Source organism: Ambystoma mexicanum, chromosome 12 (assembly GCF_040938575.1).
Source record: "Ambystoma mexicanum isolate Mex_15411 chromosome 12, UKY_AmexF1_1, whole genome shotgun sequence".
NCBI lineage: Eukaryota > Metazoa > Chordata > Amphibia > Caudata > Ambystomatidae > Ambystoma > Ambystoma mexicanum.
This window is the reverse complement of record NC_090936.1, coordinates 367,486,077-367,510,387: the sequence shown is the minus strand read 5'-3', so window position 1 is coordinate 367,510,387 and position 24,311 is coordinate 367,486,077. Positions and strand designations below refer to the sequence as shown.

The 24,311-nt window shown below is 50.4% G+C and overlaps 1 protein-coding gene across 4 annotated transcripts in view; it reads right to left on the bottom strand.

The window, feature by feature from the left end:
• Nucleotides 1-24,311, bottom strand: part of BCAT1 (branched chain amino acid transaminase 1) — an 891,267-nt gene that overhangs the window by 391,704 nt on the left and 475,252 nt on the right. The gene's annotated exons all lie outside the window — the stretch shown is intronic.

The window sequence follows — 24,311 nt, the reverse complement described above, 5'->3', positions numbered from 1 at the left end:
TGTCCACATAGTAGAGGACAGCTATTCGCACATCTAGAGTGTGTAGTTTCACCTCAGCAGAGCTTTGGGTTCTTGGAAGAAGGCCGGAAGCTCAATGGACTGGTTACTGTGGAATTTTGAAATGAACTTAGGTGAGAACCTAGGGTGTGTTCGTAGAACCAGTTTATCCTTATGAACAGTAATGAAAGGATCCTGCACTGTCAGAGCCTGAATTTCACTGTCCCTTCTTATGGATGTAATGGCTACTAAGAAGGCAGTTTTATAGGTCAGGTGTTTGAGACTGGTTTTATGCATGGGTTCAAAGGGTGGGCCCACGAGTTTAGCAAGCACCACATTAAGGTCACATCCTGGTGGTGGGTTAGAAATTGTAGGGTGGAGTCTCTTCCATGAAGGCTTTAACCACTGGTACTTTCCACCACAAAATCTTGTTATGGGAGGTGGTGTAGGCTGACAGTGCCACCAGGTGTACCTTGAGTGAGTTAAATACCAACCCTGCATCCAGCAGGTGGAGCACGTAGGTGACAATATTGGAAGGAGTGCAATCAACCGGGTTGATTTGCTTATTCTGGCACCAGATAACGAATCTCTTCCATTTATCAAAATAACTGTGCCTCGTGTTTGGTTTCCTAGATTCCTTTAGTATGTCCATGCACCTCTGTGGTAAGTTGAGATGCCCAAATTCTATGACTTCAGGAGCCATGCTGCCAAGTTCATTGAGCTGGGTTGAGGATGCACTGTTTGACCTCGGTGCTGGGATAGTAGGTTGTGCCAGCACGGGAGTCTGATGGGTTTGCACACTGCTAGTCTGCGTAGGTGTGGGAACCACAGTTGCCTCGCCCACATGGGAGCAACTAGGATGAGCGTCATCGATTCCCTGTGCATCTTGTTGACCACCTTCCTCATGAGAGGGGTTGGTGGAAAAGCGTAGGCAAACATCCCTGACCAGTTCATCCACAGGGTGTTCCCCTTGGAGTCTGGCTGAGGGAACCTGGATGTGAATCCTGGGCATTGCCTGTTTTCGCTTGTGGCGAATAGGTCTATAGTGGGGAAACCCCACTGCGAGAAGATGTCTTCTACGACTTCTCTGTGTAGACACCATTCATGTTCTTCTGGGAGGGGATCGCTGATTAAAGCGTCTGCTAGTGAATTGAGATCCCCTGGAACAGGTTGAGATGACAGGTAAATGTTCTGTCTGAGTGCCCATTTCCAAATTTTCTGGGCAAGCCTGGACAGATTTGGCGAACGAGTCCCTCCCTGTTTGTTTATGTAAAACATTGCTGTTGTACTTGCTGTTAGGATCTGTACTGACAGGTTCAACAGGTGGGGTTTGAACGCTCGAAGCGCACTGAAGACTGCCAGGAGTTCTAGCAGATTGATATGATTTCTGGCCACTGTGTGAGACCAGAGACCCTGAGCTGTGTGGTAGAGGAGGTGTGCTCCCCACCCTGACAGGGACGCGTCTGTAGTGACTACAGCTTGTACCTCCAGATGGTAAAAGGGTTTCCCCTTTGACAGGTTCTCTCTTGTCCACCAGTGAAGATTTTGTACAAGTGTTGGCGAAACGACCACTAGATCGTCCCACTGACCACGTCCCTGAGACCACTGTTTCGCCAACCATTCTTGCATGGGTCGCATGCGCAGGTGCGCGTGGGGGACCAGGTAAATACATGACGCCATCATGCCTAGCAAACGCATCGCTTTGCGCACCCTTATCTGGTGACTGGGGTGATATAGAGGAATTTGCAGTAGTAGATTCCGAATTATTTCCTCTGATGGAAAGGCCAACCCCTCTTGAGTGTTTAGTACAGCTCCTAGGAACTGCTTGGAGGTGCTTGGCAACAGGCTTGATTTTTTCTCGTTGATAGAGAAACCCAATTCGAAGAGGAGGTCGATTGTTCTTTGGATGTTTGATCTGCAAATTACTGGGGTCTCCCCCGTGATGAGCCAGTCGTCCAGGTAAGGGTACACTGGGTTTTCCTCCCTGCGTAGGTGTGCCGCCGCCACCGCCAGTACCTTGGTGAATACCTTTGGAGCCGAGGCTTACCAAAGGGCAGCACCTTGAACTGGTAGTGCTGACTGTCCACCTTGAAGTGCAAGAATCTTCTGTGTGCTGGGAACATGGAAATATGAAAATGGGCATCTTTCATGTCCAATGCTGCTATGTAATCCCCCCTTTTTAGGAGGGGGATTACTTCCTGGAGAGTAGTCATGTGAAATTTTTGGGGCTTGACATACTTGTTTGCAGGGCGTAAGTCTAATACTGGACGCATTGTCAAATCTTTTTTTTGGCACAAGGAAGTAAGTTGAATAGATACCCTTGTTTACCTGCTTGCCCGGGACAAGTTCTATTGCATCCTTTGCGAGAAGATTGATGATTTTCTTGAGGAGGATCTTCTGGTGGTCCAGTGAATCTATCTTTTGTCGTGGAGGGTGGTTGCAGGGGCGCTCTAGCAGTTCGATGCAGTATCCTGCGGACAGTGTGGACAGCATCCATCTGTCCGATGTGATCCCTTCCCATGCTTGGGTAAAGTTGGAAATGTGCCCCCCTACTGGGGATGCGTGGGAAGGGATCCTGAGCGGAACATCACTGCTTTGCGGGAGGCATACCGCCTCTGCCGGGGCTGCCTCTACCACGGCCCCTCTTGTTACCTCTGCCATAACTTTGGGTAGTCTGCTGGTTGCCACCCCATGATGTACCCTGTCCCTGTGCATAATTGGAGCCCCTCTGGGAATTTTGCCCGCGTGAGCGACAAAAATTACTATTCCCTCTTTGATTCGTGGGCTTATTCGTCAATTGTCTCAGGGACTTTAGAGTATCATACTCGTCTTTGGCAGTTTTCAGTGTGCCCTCTACCGCTTTGCCAAACAAGACATTCGGTTCCACCGGCATGTCAATAAGGGTTGCCTGGGTCTCGGGTTTAAACCCTGACTGTCTTAGCCAATCGTGCCTTTTAATGACAGTGCTCTCTGCTATGAGCCGGCCTGCATTATCTGCGGCGTCAAAGGTTGTCTTCAGAATGCAACTGGACACGGCTCTACCCTCCGACGCGAACTTTAGTGGTTCCGGTGTGGAGTAAATGAGAGCAGCTACCTACTCCCACTGGTGGCAATTATAGCTTGCCAGCAGAGTGGTGGTGTAGGCGATCCTTGACTGGTAAGTGGAAGTGGAGGCTACTTTCCTTCCTAACCCATAAATTCTTTTGCTCTCCTTGTCTGGGGGAGCCTCAGATGATGATAGAGGTGTCCCCGCTATTTTTCTGGTGTTTGTGATTACCAAGGAGTCGGGCTTCAGTTGACCCCTTATGTAAAGAGGGTCTGACTGGGCGGCCCTGAACATCTTCTCAATACTGGGGTTCACAGCTTTGGTGAGATTGGGAGTGAGAAGGGAAGGATCAATTCTACGTTGGATTGATTTGAGAAAAGGAATGGCTTGAGCAATGGGTCTTTTGTCCCCCACTAGCTTCTCTGCAAAGTCCCTCTCTTCCTGCGCCCCCTGAGTATCTATGTGGAAGTGCTCTGCAGCTTTAGCCAAGACCTGATTTAGAAGGGGCTGGTTATCTATAGGTGAGTCAGTAACCTGTGGTTCCTTGCTAACCGGGGAGTCCATATTGTAGACTTACGCAACGTCTTCCTCCTCCTCATCCTGGCCTTTGTCATCTCCATAATACTCCACCCCAGTTTGGTCGTCCAGCACCAGTACGTCTGGGTCATCCTCATACTGTTGGTAAGGCTGAATATAGTAAGGGTCTGAAGACAGTCCCTGAGCTGGAGTATCAAGCCGAGATCTCTTATTAGGAGGCTGAGGGTCCTTTGTCCCTGAAGGAGTAGCATTGTCAGGGGTATAGCTAAGAAAATGCTGTGGATTTTTTTCATAAAAATTAGCTAAGGAAGACATTCTCCTCATCACCCTGTCTATGTCCTCAGTGCTCCATTCTCTGGAACTGGGGATGACAACCTCCTTTGAGGTTCATCTTCTAATCCCATATTGTAAGGAGTGGGAGGGATGAGCCTGGGTGTAGTGACAGGGACAGGGGTCTTAGATTTGTCCTTATTTGACGACCTGTGTTTGTCCTTGTGTACCTGGGGTGCAGAAGTTGAATGTGTAGACTTTCTGCTGTTTGTCCCCTTTCCCGTGAGTGGAAGAGTGTTTCCCTGATGGTTTGGCTATCCCCAAGCTGCACACCGACTTTTGGTGTGCAGCTTGGGGATGGAGGTCGGATTCGTCTTCTGATGAACGTACCTCTGTTACTTTAGGGAGCAAGGCACTCTTGGCAACTGTGGGCGGTTGCCGTGTGTCGTGCGGCGATCTCGACCTGGAACGCCCAGAGGACACCGATTCGGTGGACCGCTCTCTTTGTGCCTCTTTCTTCCGAGAACTCGACACGCGTGTCGAGTCTCGGTTGGCCTTAGTGTTCTTAGGTGAAGATTGGGTAGCGCTCGTGTCGCCGGGTGTGTTCCCCATAACTGCCCTCCCGGACAATCCTCTGAGGGGACTAGCGCTTGGGTGTCTTTCGACACCCCTGTGCCCTCACCGTCCGAAAAAGGCGGCGTCGCTGCCATCACTGAAGGCACCCACTGCTTCCATGGCCTTGAGCTGCTTGGTGTGGTGGGCCCAACGTTTAGTGGAGCGGTCCTTGAATGTTTTTGCTTTATAAAGCTTACACGCTCTGCAGTTAGCTTCGGGGTTGGTCCCTCGGCAAACAGAGATTACAGGTGGCGTGTTTGTCAACCCAAGGGTACGTGCGGTTGCACTTGGGGCAAAATTTCAATGGAGTACTCTCCATATGTCACCTTATGGAAGCGGGCTAGTGTGTGTAGGAAAATTAAGAGTGTAGAGTATGTTTCCACCCCCCACTCTGCCTACTTGCAGGGCCAAGGCCAGAGGCCTTCCGAGGCCTGGGCCTGAGGCCAGAGGCCTTCCGAGGCCCCAAGTCTGTTGTGCAGCTCTCGACGGTTGTTTGTTCTTCGGACCGGCGTCGATCTTCGATGTCTCGACGTGGGAGTGAAAGAACTGGGAAATTAATATTGATTTATTGCAAAATGGCTTAAAGCCAGGGAACTCTGCGCAATGCTTCCGACAAGTAAAAAGGCTTTTATTGCAAATGTACTCCTTGACACCATTTGCAAAGCAGCTACTTGGAGCTCTATTCACACTTTTATTCAGCACTACTGCATTGGCACTCATTCCAAGACAGATACACAAGTGGGACAAGCGGTTCTAAGACACCTGTTTGCTCATGACCCTTCTCCCTCCTCCTTCTTCTAACACTGCTCGCTAATCTATGCACAGCATGTGGTCTAAGCAGATTCCACAAGCCTCAGAAGGGATACATTACTCACCGTAATCGTATTTCTGATGCTTGTATCTGCTTACATTTACATGCGCCCGCCCTTCCTCCCCTCTGAGAGAAGGCGTATGGATGCTTGTAGTCTTATCTATCTATCTAACTGCTTGGTAATCTGTACTCACTTTACTCCTCATGCTACCTCATGTCAGAAAAAATACAATCTGAGGGTCCTACACGCGTGAGGGATCATGGGTACAGTGGACGTCACACTAGGGATAGTATTACTGGGGTGCCCTGTGTCGACGCTCATTTTCGGGTTTCGAAAAACAAACTGTGATACTCTGCAGCTTCCACTAGATGTCAGCCTATGCACAACATGTGATCTAAGCAGATTCCACAAGCCTCAGAAATATATATATATATATATATATATATATATATATATATATATATATATATATATATATATATATATATATATATGGGATACATTACTCACCGTAATCGTATTTCTGATGCTTGTATCTGCTTAGATTCACATGCTGTGCATAGGCCGACATCTAGTGGAAGCTGCGGAGTATTACAGTTTGTTTTTCGAAAGTCGAAAATGGGGCGTCGACACAGGCGTGCCAGTAATACTATCCCTAGTGTGACGTCCACTGTACCCAAGATCCCTCACGCGTGTAGGATCCTCAGATTGTATTTTTTCTGACATGAGGAAGCATGAGGAGTAGCGTGAGTACAGATAATCCAAGCAGATAGACAGAAAGGTAAGACTACAAGCAATCATGCGCCTTCTCTCGGAGGGGAGGAAGGGTGGGTCGCATGTGAATCTAAGCAGATACAAGCATCAGAAATACGATTACGGTGAGTAATGTATCCCTTCTGAGGCTTGTGGAATCTGCTTAGATCACATGCTGTGCATAGATTAGCGAGCAGTACCAGAAGAAGGAGGTGGGATGTGAGAAGGGTCATGAGCAAACAGGTGTCTTAGAACCGCTTGTCCCACTTGTGTATCTGTCTTGGAATGAGTGTCAATGCAGTAATGCTGAGTAAAAGTGTGAATAGAGCTCCAAGTAGCCGCTTTGCAAATGGTGTCGAGGGGAACATTTGCAATGAAAGCCAGAGTGGCACCAATGCCTCTAGTAGAGTGGGCCCTTGGCGTAAAAGGCAGAGTCTTTTTAGAAAGAGAGTAACACAGCTGTATACAGTTGATAATCCACTTCGAGATAGCGCCCTTAGAGACGCGATCCCCCTCTCTGCCTGTAGCTACGGAGACAAACAGTTGATCTGTTTTCCTTAGCGGTCTGGTTTTATTTACATAGTATAGGACCGCCCTACGCACATCTAGGGTGTGTAGTTTCACCTCAGCCGAGCTTTGCGGGTTTTGGAAGAAAGCCGGAAGCTCGATGGGCTGGTTTACATGGAATTTGGATATGAATTTAGGTGAGAACCTAGGGTGTGTGCGTAAAACCAGTTTGTCCTTGTGGATAGTAAAGAAAGGATCCTGCACTGACAGAGCCTGAATTTCACTGACCCTTCTTATGGAGGTAATGGCTACTAAGAAGGCCGTTTTATAAGTCAGGTGTTTGAGACTACTTTTATGCATGGGTTCGAATGGGGGTCCCATGAGCTTAGCTAGCACCACGTTGAGGTCCCATCCTGGCGGTGGGTTCGAAATAGGAGGGTGAAGTCTCTTTACTCCTTCCATGAAGGCTTTAACTACTGGTACTTTCCACCACGAGACCTTGTTATGGGATGTGGTGTAAGCCGAGAGGGCTGCCAGGTGTACTTTCAGCGAGTTAAAAACCAACCCTGCATCCAGCAGGTGGAGCATGTATGTTACAACGTTGGAAGGAGTGCAATCAACCGGGTTGATTTGTTTATTCTGGCACCAGATAACGAATCTTTTCCACTTATCAAAGTAACAGTGCCTTGTATTTGGTTTCCTGGACTCCTTTAGAATGTCCATACACCTCTGTGGTAATTTGAGATGTCCAAACTCTATGACTTCAGGAGCCATGCTGCTAGGTTCATAGAGTTGGGTTTCTGATGCACTGTTTGACCCTGTTGCTGGGACAGTAGGTTGTACCAGGCTGGAAGTCTGATGGGTTCGCACACCGCCATCCTGCGTAGGTGTGGAAACCATGGTTGTCTCGCCCACATGGGAGCAACTAGGATGAGCGTCATCGATTCCTTGTTCATCTTGTACACCACCTTCCTGATGAGAGGAGTTGGTGGAAAAGCGTACGCAAACATCCCTGACAAGTTCATCCACAGGGCATTCCCTTGGGAGTCTGGCTGGGGGAACCTGGATGCAAATCCTGGGCATTGTTTGTTTTCGCTTGTGGCGAATAGGTCTATAGTGGGGAAACCCCACTGAGAGAAGAGATCTTCTACTACGTCTCTGTGAAGGACCCATTCGTGTTCTTCTGGGAGGGAGTCTCTGCTTAGAGTATCCGCTAGGGAATTGAGCTCCCCTGGAACATGTTGCGATGACAGGAAGATGTTCCGTCTGAGTGCCCATATCCATATTTTCTGGGCAAGCTTGGACAGATTTGGCGAACGAGTCCCCCCTTGCTCGTTCAGATAGAACATGGCTGTCGTGCTGTCCGTCCTGACCTGCACCGACAAGTTCAGTAGATGGGGCTCGAACGCCTTTAGCGCTCGGAATACTGCCAGAAGCTCTAGCAGATTGATGTGGTTCTTGGCTACTGAGTGAGACCAGAGACCCTGAGCTGTGTGGTGGAGATGGTGAGCTCCCCACCCAGTCAGGCATGCATCTGTAGTCACCACGGCTTGTACTTCGGGATCGTAAAAGGGTTTCCCCTTTGCGAGATTCTCTCTTGTCCACCAGTGTAGGCTCTGTACGAGTGTTGGCGAAACGACCACTAGATCGTCCCAATGACCACTTGCCTGAGACCACTGTTTCGTCAACCATTCCTGCATGAGACGCATGCGCAGACGCGCGTGGGGGACCAGGTAAATGCATGACGCCATCTTGCCCAGTAACCGCATAGCTTTGCGTACTGTTATCTGTTGACCTGACTGATAATACGGAATTTGCAGAAGTATATTCCGAATTCTCTCTTCCGAAGGGAAGGTCAATCCTTTCTGAGTATCTAGGATAGCTCCTAGAAACTGTTTTGAGGTGCTTGGCACCAGACTTGACTTTTTCTCGTTGATGGAGAAGCCTAATTCGTGGAGGAGGTCGATAGTCCTCTGAATGTTTGACCTGCAAATTCCCGGGGTTTCCCCCGTTATGAGCCAGTCGTCCAGATAAGGGTACACCGGGATTGCTTCCCTGCGTAGGTGTGCAGCCGCCACCGCCAGTACCTTGGTGAATACCCTTGGTGCTGAGGCTATCCCGAAGGGCAGTACCTTGAATTGGTAGTGGCGGCTGTCCACCTTGAAGCGCAAGTACTTCCTGTGCGCTGGGAGCATGGAAATATGAAAATAAGCATCTTTCATATCCAAGGTTGCCATGTAATCCCCCTTTTTTAGGAGGGGGATTACCTCTTGTAGCGTGGTCATACGGAATTTTTGGGGCTTGACATACTTGTTGGCAGGCCGTAAGTCCAATACTGGGCGCATTGTCAAATCTTTCTTTGGCACAAGGAAGTAAGTTGAATAGATACCCTTGTTTACCTGGTGTCCTGGGACGAGTTCTATCGCGTCCTTTTCTAGCAGAATGGCGATCTCCTCGAGAAGGATCCTTTGATGCTCTAGGGAGTGTACTCTTTGTCGTGGAGGATGGTTCCGGGGACGCTGCAGTAGTTCTATACAATATCCTGCGGATACTGTTGACAGCACCCATCTGTCTGAGGTGATCCCTTCCCAAGCTTGGGTGAAGGTGGAAATGCGTCCCCCTACTGGGGTTGCGTGGCAAGGGACCCTGAGCTGAGCGTCACTGTTTTGGTGGAGGCGTGCCACCTCCCTTGTTGGGGCTGCCTCTGCCTCTTCCACGACCTCTCTTGTTACCCCTGCCGTAACTCTGGGTAGACTGCTGGTTGTTATTCCATTGTGTACCCTGTCCCTGGGCATAGTTGCCTCTTTGTGAATTTTGGCCGCGTGGGCGACGAAAATTACTGTTCCCCCTCTGGTTAGGGGGTTTGTTGGTAAGCTGGCCAAGGGATTTGAGAGTCTCATATTGATCTTTGGCATTTTTAAGTGCGTCTTCGACCGCTTTCCCAAACAATAGGTCGGGTTCCACTGGCTTGTCTATTAAAGAAGCCTGGGTTTCTGTCTTGAATCCCGACTGCCGTAACCACGCATGTCTCTTGATAACAGTACCTTCTGCTATCAATCTCCCTGCGTTGTCAGCGGCGTCGAAAGTTGCTTTTAAAATGCAACCAGACACGGCTCTCCCCTCTGCCGAGATCCGAGCCAGCTGGCCCTTTAATGGTTCTGGAGCAGAGGCAATGAGCGCCGCGACTTCTTCCCATTGATGGCAATTGTAACTAGCCAACAGGGTGGTGGAATTCGCAATCCTTGCTTGGTAGGCGGACGTTGAGGCTACCTTCCTGCCAAACCCGTAAAGTTTTTTGCTCTCCTTGTCGGGAGGAGCTTCTGATGAAGATAAGGGCGTGCCAGCCCTTTTTCTAGTGTTGGTAACCACTAGGGAATCTGGTTTAAGATGTCCCCTTGTATACAGAGGGTCAGACTGGGCTGCCCGGAAAATCTTTTCAATTCTGGGGTTGACAGCTCTGGTGAGGTTCGGATTCACCAGGGAAGGATCTATTCTTCGTTGGATGGATTTGAGGATAGGGATGGTCTGAGCGACCGGTCTTCTCTCTCCTACAAACTCCTCCGCGAAGTCCCTTTCCTCCTGTACACCGTGGGTGTCGATGTGGAAGTGTTCCGCTGCTCGAGCGAGAACCTCGTTAAGGAGGGGCTGGTTATCAATTGGAGAGTCAGTAACTGGGGCTTCGCTTTGTACTGGGGAATCTACTCTATAAATTTCCTGCTCATCTTCTCCCTCCTCCAGGTCCTCATCCTCTGCATAGTAATCTGTCCCGGTTTGTTCTTCCATAATGTTAAACTCCTGGTCCTCTTCAGGGAAAACTTGTCCCTGGTAACTGGGGAGTGGAGTAGAATATGGAGTGGAGTAAGGCTGAACCTCGAAGGGTTCAGGTCTTTCGAACCGGGGCTTTTTACTTAGCGGGATAGGATCGGAGGAGCCTGAGGGTGTGGCCCCTTGAGGGTTATATGAAAGAAAGTGTTCTGGGTTCTTATCATAAAAATCAGCCAAGGAAGACATCCTAGACATAACCCTGTCTATGTCTTCACTGGACCATTCCCTGGAACAGGGTATTACTTTAGCAGGTGATGATTTATGGGGCTTTTCAAGGGTAGACTTGTGTTTGCTTGTCTGCCTAGGGTGAGAGGATGGCTTTACAGGAGTTGAAGGCTGTGCTTTCCGCTGTTTCCCCCCCTCCCCGTGCGTGGAAAAATGTTTTCCCTGTCCCTTGGAGGCCCCAGAGACTTTCGACGCCTGGCGCCGAGGGTCTGGAGAGGTATCTGTGTGCTTCGGGCGTGGGGCCTCACTGGTGTTAACCGCGGTCTCGGTATCTTGGAGCGCGGCCTGGGGGTGGAAGTCGTCTTCGTCTCCCGACGATCGAACTTCCGTTAATGTGTGTAGCGAGGCACTCTTGGCAAGAGTGGATGATTGCCTTGCGTCGTGATCGAGAGCGCCCAGAGGACACCGAGTCGGACCGTTCTTTTTGTGCCTCTTTCCGGGAAGTCGACGTCGTCGAGGTCCGGTTGGTCTTAGTGTGTTTAGTGTGTGTTAGGTGTGTAGCGCTTGCGTCGCCGGGGGTCTTCCCCATAGCCGCCCTGCCGGACGACCTTCCGAGGTCGGGGACCTGCGCTCGTCGGCTGTCTTTCGACGCCGTAATGCCCTCGCCGTCCGAAAGTGCGGCGTCGCTGCCATCGCTGAAGGCGCCCTCCGCTGCCATGGCCTCCTGCCTGGCGTGGTGGGCCCAACGCTTTGTCGAACGGTCCTTAAGTGTCTTAGGTTTAAACCTACTACACGCTCTGCAGTTCGCTTCGGGGTGATCCCTCGGCAAGCAGAGATTGCACGTGGCGTGCCTGTCGACCCAAGGGTATTTGCGATTGCACTTGGGGCAGAATTGAAAAGGGGTACCCTCCATACGCACCTTAAGGCAGCGGGCTGCTAAGTGTAGGAATATATAAAATGTAACTATATATCAAGAGTGAAGAGTATGTACCACCCCCCACTCTCCCTACTTGTAAGGGCCGAGGCCAGCGGCCTACTAGGCCCGGGCCGAGGCCAGCGGCCTTCCGAGGCCCAGATCCGTCGTGCAGCAGTCGACGGTCGATGACTTCTCCAGCCGTCGTCGAGGTTGAGGGTCGACGTTGGGGTGGGGAAGGGAATGAATAAGAATTATAATTATAATAACAGCAAAAGTATGGCTAAGGCCAGGGAACTCCGCAAGATGCTTCCGACCAGTATGGCGGAAAAAAACAATCTGAGGATCCTACACGCGTGAGGGATCTTGGGTACAGTGGACGTCACACTAGGGATAGTATTACTGGCACGCCTGTGTCGACGCCCCATTTTCGACTTTCGAAAAACAAACTGTAATACTCCGCAGCTTCCACTAGATGTCGGCCTATGCACAGCATGTGATCTAAGCAGATTCCACAAGCCTCAGAAATATATATATATCCACTGTTATTGCCTTTCATGTGGTGCACAATGCCTTCTCACAGCTGGTGCTTTGTTATAAGATTAGGCTACCCTTCATAACATCCAAAAAATTTCATGGTTAATTTCACTATAAACATGATAAAAAAACAGTATTATCAAATCCATGCTGCGGTCCTATTCTGAAGTATCTAATGTTGTGCATATGTATCTTAAGGTGCAAAAATACATTAGGTGCTGCCCAAGCCCGACCCTTAGAATGTTCCTGCTTAAGCTTAGGACAAACCAGTTACCGACTTTGCTGAATCTTCGGCCAATATATAACATAGACCGGAAGGAGCACATATGTCGGGTTGTAATAACAACAATATGCTGGAATCTGCTAGACATCTGCTTACTGAATGTGCAGGGTTAATATCCCCTATAATGGCAAATCTTGGGTGTTTTGTACATGACAGTGAGGCTATCAAGTCTGACTCCTTTTGGACTTATTGTCTGAATACAGCGAACAGTAAGCTGCACATGGCACTCTTCCGGCTGTGGAAAATGATTATAAAAATCTTGCCTAGTATACAATCTGAATGCCTAATCCCTAATGGTAGTTAACGCTGCCGCTAACTGCACCAAGGACACGCGCACGCGACCCCCACACCGTAATTACCGGCATGGCGGAAAGGTACGCGAATGCCGACCCAAGCGGACATGCACCTAACGCCATCACCCAGCCTGTTAAGTACCTTACCGCCATGCCGGTAATTACACCATCGCGAACCAACCGTAAAGGGCCTTGTGCAGTGAATCCAGCTGCCACAGGTGCACAGAATCAGCACAGGTGGAGGCAATACAGACTCAGGAAGTACAAAAAGAGCACACTCAACCCCTTCCCAGACCCAGTCACACTCCACAATGATACCAATAGGACTAGCAATGTTGGGGCTGGAGGACCTGATAGCAATGCAAGTGCTACAACTACAACAACAACAACAACAACAGGCTGCACAGAGGAGACGCAGGAGGAGAAGGAGGGCAAGGGAGGCCCAGCAAGGCCAACCAGCACAGCCAGTACCACCACGCAGGCAGCCCACAATCCCACGCATCAGAGCCAGTCCATTCAACCTCACTGCTGAGCAGATCCACACCCTGTACCGTTTGGACCGGGACACCATCACCGCCATCGTGGACATGACGCACAGCGACATTGTCAGCAAGATAGAAACACCAACTGCCATCCCACCCCTACTGAAGGTAGTGTCTGTACTCCACTTCCTGGCCACAGGCACCTACCTGCACACAGTGGGGCACTTGCATGGTATTTTTACAACCATTATTCTCACGTACACTGATCCAAGTGCTCGATGCCCTCCTCCAGCACACATACGACCACATCTCATTACCACGGTCTGCCCAGGAGATAGCAAACACCAAAGTGGGTTTCCTTGCACTAGCCGGCATACCTGGTTGCATTGGTGCTATCGACTGCACCCATGTGGAATTGGTGGTCCCACATGCCATGGAGGTACCGTACCGCAACCGTAAACTATTTCACTCAATCAACGTGCAGATGGTCTGTGACTCCAACAGGGTCCTCACACATTGTTGTGCCCGATTCCCCGGATCAACCCATGATTCAATGGTCCTGAGGAACTCCACAATACCACGCTACATGGAGCGACATGCAGGCCCAAGATCCTGGCTACTTGGTGAGTCTCACGTCATGACCTTGGTATGGCAGAAAGGGGGGGGGGGAATGATGCATACTCCACCTGGCAGAAAGGGGGGGGAATGATGCATACTCCACCTGGCAGAAAGGGGGGGAATGATGCATACTCCACCTGGCAGAAAGGGGGGGGAGGGAACGATGCATACTCCACCTGGCAGAAAGGGGGGGGATGATGCATACTCCACCTGGCAGAAAGGGGGGGGATGATGCATACTCCACCTGGCAGAAAGGGGGGGCAGGAATGATGCATACTCCACCTGGCAGAAAGGGGTGGGGGAATGATGCATACTCCACCTGGCTGCGACTAGCAGAGACGATCATACCCTAAAGCAGCACTAACGTAATCTCACACCTGTAGACATTATGCCTGACCGAAGCAGCCCCACCATGTCAAAGAAGGTGTGTTCCAACCATGACACAACCATCTGCAAGTGCATTGTACCAATTTGGACCATTGACTCCAACGAAATGCACCTACATGCACGTCACTATACACCATCTACTGAAAGGCCTGTCCCACATAACAGCGCACAAAGGAGGCACATGACGGACAGAAACATCACAACACCACAGCACAGACTGCAAGGCCCACAAAATGTCCCTATCAACATCCGGATAGTTCACTGGGGTCATAATGATGCAGACAGCAATGTAGCAATCATGTGAGCGTTGACATCACAGGACACGTGCCAGGTCACCTAAACATACGGCATGGACGGAAACAGTGGATGGGCACTCACAAGGCACTCGACCACCCTGCATACATGGTTTGTTGGCATGCAAAACTGTCCATGAGAGCCATGGACATATACCGTTTGCATAGCGTGAATCCATAAACGCAACTGAAAGTGGTCCAAAGTAACAGTTCAATGTGCATGTTGGCACGTCATGTTCAGAATTAGATGAAATGACTGACACATACATTGTTTCCTACATACAGGTGATGCTGGCTATCCCCTGAAAAGGTGGCTCCTTACACTAGTCCGGAACCCACAGAACCAGCATGAGGCGGACTTCAACCGTGCCCATGCACGTACCCGTGTGGTGATTGAGCAGGCATTTGGCCTACTGATGGCACGGTTTTGCTGCCTCAGCAGGTCTGGCGGGGCACTCCTGTACTGCCATGAGAAGGTTGCAAAGATTGTCATGGCATGTGTAATGCTACACAATATGTGTGTCAGACGGAATGTTCCACTGCCCCCTGACGCAGAACTGCAACCACCTGACGATGAGGATGATGAGGGTGGGGATGGGGCAGCACCTCAAGGAGGCAGCGATGCACAGGAGGGACGTGAAATGCGTCAGAATATCATTGACCAATGCTTCTAGCACACACGGCTGGTGTGTGTAACATGGAGACGGCACTTGGGGCACTGTGTGTGTCTGGGACATGCACACTGTGGACTGTGCACCAATAAAGCACACATACGCAATGAGCAATGTCCACACATTTGATTTGTGCAAATCAAAAAAGTGTATTATCAATGTGCATAGGTCTGAAACACCCAATCCCCCCTCCCCCTCCCCCCTGAACTCCCCAACACACCCAATCCCCCCTCCCACTCCCCCCTGAACTCCCCAACACACCCAATCCCCCCTCCCCCTCCCCCTGAACTCCCTGCAAAGGTGTGACGGTGCCCGTGGTGAAGTGGGTAATGTTCCATTGGTGCACTGGACGGCCACTATTGGCAGCCCCCTCTCCCGGCACCTGGGGCCCCCCTGCCTGTGCTCCTCAGGTTCCTGGATGACTTACGGACGGGGCTGGCTGGGGCAGAACTTGCTGCGGAGGAGGTACTGGCCTGCTCGCTACGCCGTGTGTCCATGATTGTCTGTATGAGTTGACTTATCATATTCCGCACCGCAGCTAGTTCTGCACAAATGTCCTTGCTTGCTGATTGGATGGCTGCCTTGATGTTCTCAGCACATCTCTCCATGCCTGCACTGGCGCCTCCACAATCAGCAACATGCTGCGTCAGTAGTGAGGACAATTGTTGTTGCCTCGTTGATATTTGGTCCAGCGATTGCTGGAAATCAGGGGCAATGGAGGTTGCAATTGCCGGCCCAATTGGACTACTCCCCTCCTCCCCTACTCCCACTGTGCTGGGAGTGGCTGGCCATGTATCTCCAGGGGATAGCCCCTGTGTGTCGTCTCCGTGCAGGCTACATGGGGACAGGTGTGGGGAGTGAAGGTGGGCGTTGGGGGAACCTTCAGTGTCATCCTCCATATTCCCCACGTTGCTGTCGGAGCATGCTGCGACGGCAGCAGTCTCCCCAATGGTACTGCTCCCCGCAGACACATTCCCCTCAGTGGGCAGCAGTTGTTGTGTGTCTTCCGTGGGTGCTATCATGGCACTTTCGTCTGGGGTCATTGCTGCCCTGGGCTGTCTTTCAACAGGGATTTTGGCCTGGTGTGGTTTGGGCATGGGTCCAGCAGAGGTGGAGGGTTGTTGTGCTCTTCCCTCTGTCCTGGGCTTCTTGGCTCGGGTGGTGCCACTCTCATCCCTGCCGGTGTCGGATTGTGAGCCTGTGGTGGAGCAGAGGAGGGAATGTGTTATTGATGGGTCAGCGAACATTGAGCAGGCATGAAGATTGCCATGGTTTTGAAGGATAGATGGTGGACTTTGTAGGCTGTGACATACAGGTTGTCTCCCTTTTGGGTGGGTTGAGCATGCAGAAATGTGTGTGTCTGCTGTGGAGTGTGCATGCAGCATGTGTGCAGGGTGTGGGTCTCCTGCTGATGTGTTGTGTTTACCGTATGGGGCGACATTGTGATTCCCATGTAAGTGTAATTCAGGGTGCTTTGCATGGCTGAATTGGAGGCACCTACCTGTGTCTCCTGTTGTCGGGGCTCCTCTCTCCATTCCATCAACGTCCTCAATGCACTACATGCCGATCGTCGAGGCACAAATCTCCTCCCATGGCTGCATCTTGATTGGGGAGTCTGCTCCCCCGCCAGTTGCCAGGCCCAGGTTGCGATTGGCTGACAGTATGCTCCTTACTCGGAGCCGGAGGTCATCCCACCTTTTGCGGCACTGTTTGGAAGTGCGTGGGGTGGTACCTACGGCACTGACCCGTTGTGCCACGAGTTCCCATATTTCCTTTTTGTGGGCTATGGCTGCTCTTGTCATTTCTGGTGAGAAGACGATGTCCGCCTTTTCCTGCAGCGTTTCTGCCAACATCGTTAGTTCTTCCCGACTGAAGCGGTCCTGCCACTGCCGATCACAGGCTTTTTTCACAACTTTGGGCATGTTTAGGTGGGGAAATGGGTGGGTGATGGGTTTTACAAAGTCTGAGGGTCAGATGTGGTGTGGTTGGGTAGGATGGCAATGGATTGTGTTTTTAAAGATGGCCCCGTGCTCTTTCCCGTTCCGCCGCAATGACGCTACTTCCCAATGATGGGTGGCGGTAGTGCACCTTGCGCGGCGTACGATGCCGGTAAGGGCCGTTTGGGGGTCATTTACGCCATGGCGTAGTTTACATTACCGGCATGGCGTAATGCTCGTGCGCGATGGGTCGTAATGTGCCGCACTTTACGGCATCGGACCAAGGCGTAAACGCTAATTACGCCATGCCGGTAATGTTGGATACTTACCGCCTGGGTGGTAATGAGGGCCAATATGAGGGTTTTTATTATTATGTAAGTGGATTCTTACAGTTTTAGTATTTATGATTTTATGATTACATTGATATGAATGAACTTTGAAAATGGTGATGAAATGGAAGTTGAGGAAATGATTAACGTTGGTATAAAGCTATGAGATAATAATGGGTATATGATGAATGAAGACAACTGATGAAATTATGAATTTTAAGTTTTACTATGCATTATTATAGTTATTGCTAATATGCTGTATTTATGTGTGCTCGTTCTGAGAGATTAATGTTTTCTAATTGTGTAAATTATTGAATTTTATCTTGGTAAAGTGTTTGTTTGTAAAAGTTTAATTACTATATACAAATAAAAATAATTAATTAAGAATTAAGTTTTATCAAGTTGCCCAGCATGGATTAAAAAAAATATGGCATTTAAAGATCAAACACTCATCTGTCTGCGCCACGCGTTCCACCCCTATGCAGGGACTTCCTCAGGAGAAGTATATCAATCTTGTGTGTGCGAACCCATTGCTATTTATACTGTAATTTAGATTTTGAGATGAGCGGGCTCTTATACCCTCCAATCTTTGCTCTATATTTTTACCCCACTTGGGAACATTTTAAACGGTTTCTACAATATATTACATCACCATAGATTAATTAGGCACTGCCGTCCGTAAGGGTTCACTGCCAGTGACCCATGGTAAAGATAATATGCATCTACCATGAACTATTTATAGTCCAATATGCCCACAATGTTTACCTCGTTTTTACTAAATGGACATGGGCGCCCTCAAGGGTTCTTTACTGCCCTGGTTTTCCATACATTTGGCAACATATCATTTCAGTACAGATAATAGTTACAGGTTGGTAGCAGAGACATAGAACAACCGGTCCTATACATATACAGATAATACAGAGGTATTAGGTCGCAGGACATAAGCATAGGTACAATAAACAGGTGGTCAGTAGTGGTTGTGACAGTACTCTGCAGGCGTCAATGAGTTAGACAGTTTTAAGTTCGTTTTTGTTGAGTAACCATGAGATGGCAAGATTTCTGAATTCTTTTGGAGATTGTGTCGATTTGATGTTCTGACGGAGTGTGTTCCATAGTTGGGCGGAGGACCAGGAAACTAGTTCCTCCCGTCTTTTTAAAGTTGTAACTGGGCAACATAAGGCAGGAAGTGTGGGAGGATGTGGTAGTTCTAGCTGACGATTTGTAGGTAAATTTGTCTGTAATATACAGTCGGGCTCCATGGTTCAGAGCTTACTGGGTAAGGCAAAGTGTTTTATATCTTGTAATGTCTGGAATTAATGCAAGTTCATATCATCTATAAACATTGCGATCCTACACATAGTGTAATCTCAAATGGGAATCACCGTTATATTCCTGCAGCTGGAGATTATTGGAGTTGCAGCTAGCAATGTAAAGTCAAAGTGCATAATTATATTTAACATTTATCTAATTATTTAGACATTATAAACTGTAGCAACTCGATTAAGATGCAACCTGACAACACGTTTTACACTAAAGGCATTAAAAGTAACAAAAGGAGAACGCCGTGTGGAACGGGAACTAAAATGAACCTAATCACAAAATGTCAGTCTTTATGAATAATGGCGACACTATGCGCTTTTGCCCACAATCTCCATTACTGCACTTTACGCTGTAGTTTCCCACATGAATATGTGACTTCCTGCCTTTAGGAACATTATAGTTAGTTGGACCAACCACATGATAGGCAAATATAAAATTTGACATTATATTCAGCTAACAGGGACAGTCAGCAGCACGCAAATATGCAAAGCAGCATTAATGGATATGTGCAAAACTATATATAGCAGCAATTAAGATAAAGTGCTTAGTGCCTTGACTCCCATGTGCATCCCATACACAATGCATGGTACCAGTACCTATTGTGTGATAGATGATATTGAAGAACAAGTTACTCTCTTACCTGGTAACGTTCTTTCGATGGGATGGTCCGACGACGTATTCCATATCTATGACAGTAATCACCACAGCTGTGCTGCTTCAGAAAATCTTTCGGCGTCTGCGCCCTGCGTGGATGACATTGATACGCCGTCCTCGAGGACCTCCTCCGACGGCCGACGTCACCAGATGTTATAAGTAGGACGCACGACGCCCATAGCCTCAGTTGTAGTTTTTTCCCCAGAACGTGTGGTACCAGTCTTCTGCCAGTCTGACACACAAAGCCTTGCGGAAACGTAAGCTGCAATCGCATAAGAAATTCTGTAGCGGGGAAGGCAGGGAGGGAGCGATATGGAATACGTCGTCGGACCATCCCATCGAAAGAACGTTACCAGGTAAGAGAGTAACTTGTTCTTCGAGGGGATTGGGTCCTCCGACATATTCCATATCTATGACAGACTCCCAAAGCAGTACTAATGCAAGGAGGTGGGAAAAGAATTTAGAAAACAGAAATTTAGAATGCCCAATAAAATTGCACAGTAAAGGACCGCCTTGCCAAAGCCCAGATCCTGCCCACGGATGGAATCAAGGGAGTAGTGACGTACAAAAGTATGTACCGAAGCCCAGGTGGCTGCATCACAGATGTTACGAATAGGAACACCCCTCTGTAGGGCAGTAGAGGCAGCCATACCCCTGGTAGAATGGGCCCGCAAGCCGACCAGTGGGTCCTTACCCACCAAGCGGTAACACTCAGATAGCCAAAATAATCCAGCGAGACAAAGTCTGTTTCGTCACAGCTTGTCCCAAATGCTTTCCAGCGTAACCAATGAAGAGTTCATCGTCCACTCTGACCTGGGACATGCGTGAAATATAAAAGCTTAACGCTCTCCTAGGATCAAGTTTATGGAGCCTCTCCCCTTCCTTACCAGGATGTGGAGGAGGATAAAATGCCGGAAGAACAACCTTCTGGCCTAAATGAAATTCCGACACCACCTTCAGAAGAAAGGAAGGACGAACTCTAAGGACAACCCTGTCATTATGAAACACAGTGAAGAGTGGCTTAACTGAAAGTGCCTGTAACTCACTCACTCTGGGAGCGGAAGTGACTGCAACCAAAAATACAGTTTTAAGAGTTAACAGTCTCAAAGGTCATGAATGCAAAGGCTCAAACGGAGCACCTATCAGAAACTTGAGAACAAGGTTCAAATCCCAACCGGGCACTTAGAAAGGTGACGGAGCGAACACATTAGTGAGCCCTTTCAGAAACTGAGAAATTAAAGGAATTTTAAAATAGGAACACTCTTCAGATGAGTGCTTAAATATGGACAGCGCCGCCAGGTGACCTTTAATGGTACCCACTTGAAGGCCCCTGTGGGCCAAAGAAAGCAAAAAAGACAGAACCATGGGAATGTCACATGCAACAGAATCGACATTCTTAACCCTGCACCAGTTGCAGAACTTACGCCAACGGTACAGGGACTTTGTTGCGGGCCGTCTGGCCGAGAGCAACACCTCCATCATGTCTTCAGGGAGGTCCCAATCCTTATACCTCAACCTTTCAGAAACCAAGCGTGAAGGTTGAGGGATCTGACCTCTGGATGGAGAACCTGACCCCCCCTCCCGTGAGAGCAGATCGTCTCGGTAGGGAAGACGACGTGAAGGACAGATGGACAAGTCGAGAAGATCCAGGTACCACGTCCTCCGGGCCCACGCCGGAGCAATGAGGATCATCCGGGAACCGAACCTCCGTAACCTCTGTAGTACTTGCAGGATGACGGGGACTGGAGGAAACTCGTACAGCAGTGGGAATGCCCACTCCACCACAAACGCGTCTCCCAAGGCTCCTTTTGGAGGAAATTCCCGTGAGCAGAACCTCTCGCACTTCCGGTTGACACTGGAGGCGAAGAGATCCACTTGAGGGGTCCTCCAAAGGGGGAAGATCTCCAGGAGAATCTCCTGAGCCAACTCCCACTCGTGAGAGATCGCGCTCTACCTGCTCAGAGCGTCCGCCGTCTCGTTTTCGTCTCCGGCCAGATGAACTGCTGAGATCGAAACTTCCTGCTGGATTGCCCAGAACCAGTGCTGCATCGCCTCCCTGCACAGAGGAAGTGACCCTGCCCTCCCCTTTTTGTTGAGGTAGTGCATGGCCACCGTGTTATCCGTCAGGATCAGGACATTCTTTCCTCGCACAGTCGGCAGAAAAGCCTTCAGGGCTAGCCTGACGGCCCTCTGCTCCAACAGATTGATATGGAGTCTGGACTCATTGGCAGAGCTCCCCATCCTGTGAGAGATGCGTCCGTCACGATCGTCACCTCCGGCCAGGGTAGCCAAAACAGAACCCCCTTCATCCGATTGCCTTCGACGGCCCACCACAGAAGGTCCTGGGCGACAGAGGACGGCACCTGAACAGGGTCCGACATCCTGCCGGAGGAATGAGACCACTGGAGCTTGAGCGCCCATTGCAAAGATCTCATCCGCAACCTGGCCTCTGGCACCAGAAGAATGCAGGATGCCATGAGGCCGAGCAATCTCAGGAACTCGAACGCAGGGAGACTCTGGGCAAAATGAACTTGTCCACCATCTGCTGAATGTGATGAGCCCTCACCTGGGGAGGAAAACACTGCCCCAGGGACGTGTCGAGCACTGCTCCGATGTACTGGAGCCTCTGAGTTGGTGTCAAATGGGACTTCTTTAAGTTGAGGGAGAAGCCCAGTTTGTGGAGGGAGTGGCAGGTGACTGACAGATGATCCAGGACTTGCTCGGGAGAGCGCGCCCTGATCAACCAATCGTCCAGGTATGGGTAGACGTGAATCCCCCCCTTCCTGAGGTGCGCTGCCACCACTACCATGACCTTAGTGAAGACCCTCTGGGCGGAGGCCAATCTGAACGGCAGGACCCGAAACTGAAAGTGCGAGTCGCCAACCACGAACCTCAGGTACTTCTTGTGCTTTGGTTGTATCGGCACATGAAAATAAGTGTCCTTGAGGTCGAGAGACACCAACCAGTCCTGAAGTTGAAGGGCCTGGAGGACTTGATAGAGAGTAACCATCTTGAACTTGTCCTTCCTGAGGAGTTTGTTCAAACCGCGCTAGTCCATGATGGGTCTCAAACCCCTGTCTTTCTTGGAAATCAAAAAATAAGGGGAATACCATCCCTTGTTCCTCTCCGCTACAGGCACCAGTTCTATGGGGCCTTTCTCCAGCAGGGATTGAATTTCCTGCACGAGGGGCGGATCCGGACTCTTCAAAGAGATTCCCTAGTGGATTGTCGTGAGGCCTCTGTCGGAAAGGAAGACAGTAGCCGTGGGTTATGATCTCCAGAACCCACACATCTGAAGTAATGGCGCGCCACTCTGCAAGATGCTGCGCCAGCCTTCCCCCAACCGGCGAACCATGGGACATCGCCTCATGACTGAGCTGAAGCGGCTGCGGCGTTGCCTGAGGGCAAAGAGGCAACAGCCCGAGCGGCCTTGGCACCTCGAGTACCTTGCTTTCCACCTCTGGCACTCCTACGGTGGCCCCTTTGACTGACAGCTCCTCTCGCTTTACCAAAGGACGAGTAATAACGAAAGGAACCTCCCCTAGGACAAAAAGGCGGAGGTTGACGAACCGCAGCGCCCAACGACTTCGCTGCAGCTTTTGAGGTCTGCAACCTCTCAAGGCTCTCGTCAGCCTTGCTGCCAAAAAGATGTTCCCCATCAAAGGGCATGTTGAGGAGCCGGGCCTGCACATCAAGAGCAAACCGCGACTTCCGCAACCACGCAAACCTCGGTATCACGGTGCTCGCCGCCATGGACCGGCTGACACAATCTGCCATGTCCAAACCCGACTGAACGGCCTCACACATGGCGTCCTTACCATCCTGAACCATGACAAGGAAACCATCCCGTTCATTCTCATCGGGAATATGTTCAGCCGCTATGGAAACACAGTTCCACAGAGTGTGCGTGAAACGTGACAAGGCACATACAGAGTTGGCCGCCTGAAGGGCCATACCCCCTGAAGAAAACACTTTCTTCGCCCAGCCGTCAAAACGCTTGTCGTCCCTATCAGGAGGGATGGTAGGATACGACGCCTGCTTTGCCGGGGCCGTAGCCGCCTGCACCACCAAACTCTCCGGAGTGGGGTGCTTGGACAGGTGCAGGGGTCGCTACTGGCTGGGTGGTATTTTCGCGGCAAAGACTTGCCCACTGCCGGTAGACTCTCCGGAGCAGTCCAAGCCGCCGCCACCCTCCTCTGTAGAGCCATATGAAAGGGCAGTACCGGGTCAGTTGGTGGACGAAGGTCGAGGATACCCGTAAGGTCATCCTGAAGAAACTCCCCTGGGGGAGCAGACCATCCCAAGTACTCGGTGACCCTAGACATAAGGCGCTGGTATGAGGAGTCGGCATGAGTGCCAGGCTCAGGCCTACAAAACTCCACCTCCGGAGAGGTGTCCAGCCCACTAGCATCCTGCAGGGACTGCCTCAGGTCTTCAAATTGGCTATGGCCCGAGAGAATCTTGTCTGGCACCGCATCAGGAACCATGCCATCATCAAAGCCCTCATCCACCTCTGAAATAAACTCAAGATGGCGGTAAGAAGGCACAGAATGTGAACCAAAGCCATGCTTGACCTTGGCCAGAGCCTTTCTAGGGGGTTACACAGAGCCCCGGGGTACCCCCGTCGACACAGCCTCGAAAGGCGTCGAGGGCATCGAGGGAATCGGCGTCGACGCCGAACACGGCGCCGACAACATCGATGGCGTCAACACAGGCCTCGAGGCCGGAGCCCCGAGCGTGTCCTTCGACAGCCTGGGCGCCAATGGCACTGACGACTTCTTCGGAGGCGGGGCCTCGATAGAGTCCGTCAACGACCTCGGCGCCACCGTCATCGAAGTCTTCCTCGAAGACACCACAGGTTCACCCGGTCTCGAGCGCGTCGAGGACCGGGACCTGGACCGGGCATGACGAGAACGATTCCCCTTGTCCGAGCGGGACCTCTCCCGCGAATCGTGCTGACCACCCGAGCCCAAAGGCGTGTGAGCGGTGTCTCTCGACCGATCACGACCGACCCCACTCAGGGGCGCGGACGGACCGGTGCCCTGCGATTCGAGAATCGCTAACATT